This window comes from Centroberyx gerrardi, chromosome 3, assembly GCF_048128805.1.
Source record: "Centroberyx gerrardi isolate f3 chromosome 3, fCenGer3.hap1.cur.20231027, whole genome shotgun sequence".
Classification (NCBI taxonomy): domain Eukaryota; kingdom Metazoa; phylum Chordata; class Actinopteri; order Beryciformes; family Berycidae; genus Centroberyx; species Centroberyx gerrardi.
This window is the reverse complement of record NC_135999.1, coordinates 4,946,235-4,951,140: the sequence shown is the minus strand read 5'-3', so window position 1 is coordinate 4,951,140 and position 4,906 is coordinate 4,946,235. Positions and strand designations below refer to the sequence as shown.

Sequence of the window (4,906 nt, the reverse complement as noted above, 5' to 3'; positions counted from 1 at the left end):
CTACATGGCACATTTGGTTTAAAAACATGCAATTTGGCTTAAAAAATGCATATGTGTTCTCTATCCCTGCAGCTATCCAGGGAACTGAAGGATTTAATGCTCTGCCCGTCCCGTTTCCAACAGTGTACGCAATCCCCATCTAGCCGAAACCCGCGCACTGCACACTGGCGCGCTCTATTGTTTATACCCATACGCCAATTAGAAATTTCTATTCATCAGCAGCGGCGTAGTGAAAGGTAATTGCTCTGATCTGGCTTCCACATCTAGAATTATAGATGTCTTTTGTCAGCTCATTCAAACCGGGGGAATAATAGGACTGTCTCCTCTGTTATGTGGCCGCGCCGTCTATTCTGCCGCCCTATAGCTTAATAGCACAATTAACATTTCTCCAGCTGCAGCAGAAATAGCCTGTGTTGTGCGGCGGTGATGATTGGAGACATGAGGAATCGGTACAGGGAGTTTCTCTTTCAAAAATCGAGCCCAATGCACCCACAGTTTGGCTCTGCGTTGAAGAGTATCCGTTTCTAGGATCAGGTTACATTGCGGGAACTGTGTGGGACACCTGAGTGGGCGGAGGTGGAGGTGGAGGCGGTCAGCGCAGTGACCCAGCAGTGTGTCTGCGTGGAGGGGACAGAGGGTCCTCGAGCATGGCGGGGACACGGGACGCCTGTTTGCCGGAGCACTGGAGGGACGTGCGGGAATGGAGCATAGAGAAGAGACAAAACCACAGAGTAAGACCGTCTCTGGCCTCTGAACCAGCTCTGGCTCTGTCTTTACACACACACACACACACGCACACACACACACACATCCACTGGACCATATCATAACCATTTTTTGTTTTCTAGGGAAAGGCTTTCTTACCTACGTAAACTGAACTTGTTTTCTTCCCCAAGCAATGCAGTCAATACTAAGTCATTTAGACAGTCTGTTATGTATTCTATGTACAACGCCTCTGGGTATTGTCCGGGCGATCAATCAAACTCAATGATCCTTCAGTTATCTATAAATTGTGTGGCACCTGTTGTGTAACAGCTCTTACGGTGGCCATGATCGATAGGAATCTTTTGAGGCAGTGGAGATGGGTAATATTGCTTGCATTATGGATGGGAATCAGGAAGATGTCCCTAATATTTTGTACATTCAGTGTATGGCTGCATAGCATTCTCTGCACATGACACTTCCATGTTCCATGTTCTGATATTATAGTGATGCTGTGAACAGATGCGTACAGGATGGAGGTGCCATATGTATCTTGTCTACATGCCATGACACTTGCATGTTCATATACAGTGTATGACCATCTGTAGACTTTTTAATGCAAATCTTTTTCCAGGCACATTTGCACATCATGTATATTTTCTGTAAATTCACATATTCACTTCTTTAGTTTTCACGTATCTCTCGCATTATGTTCTGCACATGGTATGTTCATAATGGTTCCACTATTTCATGCTGTATACATCCTGATATTTTTATATTTTTATTGCGTTATGTTTAGACATACTTATATTTATATATAGCACACATTTGTAATTTGGAAAATCATGTACGCAATTGTGATCGCTGTATTTCCCACCCAGACAGTCTACTTAAGGTGTTTATATTGACCCCAGTGTACATTTATAGAACCCCCATAGTTTACATTCTATTTTATTGCTTTATTGTTTTACTGTTTTGTTTTGTTTTTTATTTTATTTGTGTGCTTATATTGTATTTGTCTTCTTCCCTGCTGAATTCTATTACTTTTGCTGCTGCAACGAGCTAATTTGCCCACAGGGATTAATAAAGTTTCATCAGCAACAGCAGCAGCACTTAATACACTGGGCTTCTTATTGCTTTCAACTCCTTTACTCATTTACTGTCAAAACAAGTCTGGGTAACCCCCTTTTTCAGCCAGCCACACGCCACCGCAAATCCCCTCTTCCTTATTCTGTCCCAGGAACTTCATACTGACACCACAGGTTCCCCCTGTAGAGGAGATGAGCTGATTAGATCTGGAGCACCTTGCTGCATATATTTGCATATTAATGAGGAAAAACTGATTCTCTTGAAACTACTATAACTCCTTAATGCTTTAAGATATGGAGTTCATATTAATACCACCCATGTGTTATGTAAAGACAACGATGTTGACATAGAAGTATTTCACAATTAATGCATTAATTAGCTTACTTAATGACCTTGTTAGCAGCTGAACTGACAAACTAAACAGAAAAGGTTGAGTGGAGAGATGTGAGACAGATGAGTTGGGGGGGTTAGGAGTCCGGGACTGGCTGCTAAAATCAAATGAACCTTCATAATAATGTTCCCCTTATCACAAATATGTTTTCCCAATACATAATTAAATGAGGACTTTGTATATCCTTTAAAAGAATGTGTGTAACTCTAACAGGTAGCATTCATTTTAAAAGCCCAAGGATGGTAGAATTTTCTCATCCCATATTAGACCATGTAATGCATCCCAAACTAGCAACGAGACACATGAATTGTGTTGAAAACGACACGCCCTCTTTAAGAGTGTAGACCTTTCCTTCTCTCATGGGAGTTCGATTTCACTGAGCCTGTCAGAAGTGCAGCAAGGGTGAGCAGCTCCTGGGAAGAAAGTGAGCTCGCTAAATATTTCATCAAGCGACAGAAGCGGAGGAACCGCTATGTTTGCGAAACTGGGTCTGCTGCGATCAAACGGAGCATGAGCCAATTCCACTTTGCAACATCTCTCTCTAAATGATTAATGTCCTTGTTTGTCACTTGCCTTTCACCCCCTTGTCTGCTCTCTCTCTCTCTCTCTCTCTCTCTCTCTCCCTCCCTCTCTCATACAGATGTGGGTTCTAGATATAGAAGCTGTCCTCGGGTCCATGGCGAGGCAACTGGTGAGCCGATCCGAGCGTTTGTGTGGTTTTGTTATTAGTGTCCGTCCGGGGGAGACCTTCTGTTGTTTGATGCTGAATTCTGGGATGCATTTCAAAGGGCGGCCATGGCTACTTCCTGTGCTCAAATATTGACTCATTGTATGGATATTCTGTTGCCAACCGATCCACGCTTTTGACAGTGTGGCTGGATAGATAAGTCAATTATCTACAAACTTAGTAGGCCAACTCCAAAACGAGTGCTTTTGAATTAGGTCGTTTTTAGCTCGTTGTGGGCGGTGAACTGTCAGACTAACTCACACTTTCGTTTCTCAGAATGCTTCTCTGGAGAAATATCCTCGGCAGACGTGTGGGAACAGTTCGGACCGCCCTCCCTCCTCTTCTCCGACCCACGGCAGGTCTCTCTCCAGCCAACCAGCTTCACCATACAGGAAGATCTAGATCTACTGGAACCTTTGACGGAGGAACTCCCATTGGAAATCTTAGGCCCAAACTAGGAACAGAACAGCTTGTATTTTAAGCTTGTACTGTTGATCAATTTGAAATGTTTGCTGAACATAAGACACAAATCTAATTTTGCATTGCTCTAACAAATTAGAGGCTTCAATAAGGGATATCACCAAAGATTAAGCATCTACAGTACTGTAGGTCATGTGTCATGGGCCCCAAAACTATAAGAGAGACATTCGCCATCTTTGTTTGAACCAGTTTGCTTAGGCATGTGCTTAGCCGGTGTGGTCAAACCTAACTGCTGCAATCGCTCATAGCGTGGTTTCTTCTCCTCGGTGATGAGTTGTTGTTTGACATTAAGGAGAGGAAAAGTAATCTCACCGCAGACGGGATCGTTGTCCACAAAGCAATAAAAACTACAATAAACTTAAGCAGTTTCCTACTTGGCATTCTCCGGAATGACAGCTAGATATTCCTCACTGCTCAGCTGCCAGAGCGAAAATAAACAAGTGCTTTTTTGTGATGGACAAAACCTGTTGTGTCTTTATTTGAAGGGAAATCCTTGATGGGATGAAAGCCACCATGTCGGTTTTAGTCTTTTGTATCAGCAGAGCAGAGCTACAGGTATATGCACATGGACAATATGACTTTAATCCTGTCGAATGAGGACTGAATCGAATATTTTAACGATTTCGCCCCTACGTACAAGGCCCCCCCTCGGCAATTAATGCTGCTTCATCTCTTCATGAGCTGCACCATTTCCTTTGTCCCCAAATGAAATCTTGTTATTTCCCGCCTGATTAAATAAATGATTGAATCCTTGTTGATATTAAGGTTGTTTTGCTGCTGTTGTCCCGGGGATACCGGTGTGCATTCGATTTACGCTCCGCGGGGACGAAAGGCCGCCGAGTTATTTCTGAAAAGGGACGAAAACCCGCCGCTGCAACAGGAATACGGCCAAGTGTCATGCATCGGCTCTATTAAGAAGTCTATTATCGCAAATGTCTCTCTCTCTCTCTCTGTCATTGCGACCACTATGTACCGAATCCCTCCAGCCGTGGCACGCTGCCGGCAGAAGCCCGGGGAAGCTAATGCGCCTAATATGTCCCCAGGAACATCGCCTCTGCCAACCGCGCACTCTAAATCCGCCTGTGTAATCAAGGGGGGGGGGGGGGGGGGGGGGCCATGAATATCAGCCGTTAGCGGCGGCGGCGGCGGCACATCCATATCTCGCTGTTTGCCTGCCGCCCTGATGAGCCCGTCTATCTCGAATTACAAGGTGAAAGCGTAGCTTTTGTGCGCTTGGCGAAGTAGAGCATCTTGGGTAATGAGGATGGTCTTCCTGCGCGCTCTGGCAGACCATAGGAGTTAATCTAATGATGGGGGGGAGAGACATGAGTCCTAATGGCCTCAGACAGAGAGAGAGAGAACCAGAAAGATAGGGACTAATGGAGACTCGAAGACAGATCCCTCTATTTTCCCCCGTTTCGCTGGGGCGGCACACTTGTATCATAGGCTTAATAATCTCTGCACTTGACTTCCAGATTCAATATAGAAAAAGCCTGACTGAGGACTGGCAGGAATCA

The 4,906-nt window shown here is 44.6% G+C and overlaps 1 long non-coding RNA gene across 1 annotated transcript; it reads left to right on the top strand.

Moving 5' to 3' along the window:
* Nucleotides 1-684: 684 nt before the first annotated feature.
* On the top strand, nucleotides 685-4,086 carry LOC139921367 (uncharacterized). The gene is made up of 3 exons (XR_011785100.2): nucleotides 685-731; nucleotides 2,823-2,873; nucleotides 3,186-4,086. It is a non-coding gene; the product is annotated as an uncharacterized LOC139921367 (long non-coding RNA).
* The last annotated feature ends 820 nt before the right edge of the window (nucleotides 4,087-4,906 follow it).